The sequence below is a fragment of the Cynoglossus semilaevis genome, chromosome 1, assembly GCF_000523025.1.
Source record: "Cynoglossus semilaevis isolate Cse_v1.0 chromosome 1, Cse_v1.0, whole genome shotgun sequence".
NCBI lineage: Eukaryota > Metazoa > Chordata > Actinopteri > Pleuronectiformes > Cynoglossidae > Cynoglossus > Cynoglossus semilaevis.
Window position 1 is genome coordinate 11,014,975 of NC_024307.1, and position 2,105 is coordinate 11,017,079.

The following is a 2,105-nucleotide window of genomic DNA, read 5'->3' on the forward strand; positions in this document are numbered from 1 at the left end:
CATGTTGAATGACTAGTATCTGAAGATATTTCTAGACTCTGATTAGCCTCTGGTGCTAAAATGTTAGCCACGAAACTTAGTTCCAGTTTTTTCCTGAACCAGATTCTAATAGTTTTCGAGCATCGCGACAGGAAGTCGGAGGTCCACGCTCTGGTGCAGTGATTCCCAAACACCACCACCACCGTGATAGATCATTAGGTGTGCCGCGGAAAATGTCACAATTTCATTTAATTGATCTAAACAATATTAATTCTATTATATATTGCAAATATTGTTTCTTTGTTTGTCAATGCATGACTGGCAGAGTAATTAAATACTCGTCCATTAGGTGGGAGTAGAGGGTTGAAGAAGATCTTTGTGAGTGTCTTTCTTCAATTCCTGCGAGTACATCAGTGTTGTTTTCAACTAAACAGTCTTAGTGAATTGTGAGTACATTTGAACTAGAAGATTATTATATTTACGTCACATATACTTCTTTGTGTTGCGCTGTGGGGTTTCTCTAATGAGAAAACAGTTGGGGAACACTGCCTTAGTGTGAGTTGGACGTAGGACGTGTGTGAGCAGAAATATTATCACTCAGAGTTATCGTGGGTTGACACTGATAAATCAGAGAGCAAAGCACCTGTTGTTGTATCTGTTGACACCCAGTGAATTTACTGGAACAGGCCACAGGGGGGCGGAGGCAGCGCACGTCGGTGGGGGATAAACACCACAACGACATAAAACAAGTATGAGATGTTGGCATATTTATGTCTGTAGAGTCAACCTGAGGTTTGAAAAACAATAGAAAGTATTATTACTGTAAACTCTTTATACAGAACATGATCCATGAGTAACTTTACTCCTAAGTCTGCCAAACCAGGCCAGTGAGTGAGAGGGGATTCCTCAGGACACAGAGGCCAGGGCCACATGAATCAAAGATATAAAATAAATATGTTTTCCAAAAGACAACAGAGTTAAACCAAACAATCATTTAAAAGTTAAATTCCGAAATTAAAAGAATCTGAAAATAAAACATGTTAAACCAAACAATAATTTAAAGGACTAAAAAAGTGAAATTCTGAAATTAAAAGAATCTGAAAATAAAACAAAAAGCTAAAACTTTTTTATTTATTTAGAACTAAATCTGACCATCCGTCCGACCATCAGGTCTACACCCTGGTCAGTTCTCCAGTCCTGTAGTGAGCCACATCCAGACAACCAACCAATCACACTCATATTCATTCACAGGTTAATTGACAGGGTTTGTTCAACCCAATCCCTAATCTGCATATTTCTGGGGGTGAAGAAACCGAAGAGAGTGAACTCAAGCAGAAGCCCCTGACACAGACGACTGAATTACCAAAAAATAAACACAATATTTGGCCAAATATATTATTTAGAACAAAACCTCCATCAAGCTAAATAATATCAAACGTCAACCAAGACATGCTAAAAGTTACCCATAATATTACAAATGAAACTAAACCTCAACATACATCAATAATACGTTAACTTTGGGAGGAAAACACATATATAAAAAAGGTAGAATTACAAAAAGTAAATCAAAGGTAGTTTGAATAAATATGTAGTTTGATCACTGACCAGTTCAAAATGTTCAAACACTGCAAGAAGTTGGATGAGAAAAGAGCTACAATTAAACCAAAGGACAATTTGTTTGTTGAACAAATTGCACTGAAAATGAGGTCAAAATGACAGAGCTGTTAAAGCTGCTGTCGGGTGTTAAACTAATGTTAGTCATCAAGTGATTTACTTTAAATCATTTCACACAAGTCTGTGAAGTTAGAAAAAGAAAAGAAAAAATAGAATCAAACATCATCAGCATAGAGACTGACAAAAATGATCTTTTTGTGAAGCAGTGAGACTGAACTCATCGTTCGCATTATTTCTGTTTATACCTTATGAGTATTTACAGTTTGAAGTACTAATACTTGGTGTTAGTACACATGAATGATGTAGAAAGGATGTTTGTGTGTGAGAATCATTTCTCGGACAAATAAGTGAGTCATCTCGTGTTTTTAGTGCAACTCCCCTCAGCTCCCTGTTCACCCTACTGGAATTCTTTGGAACAACTGGACTGTGGAGCGAAGCCAAGGTCACGTACT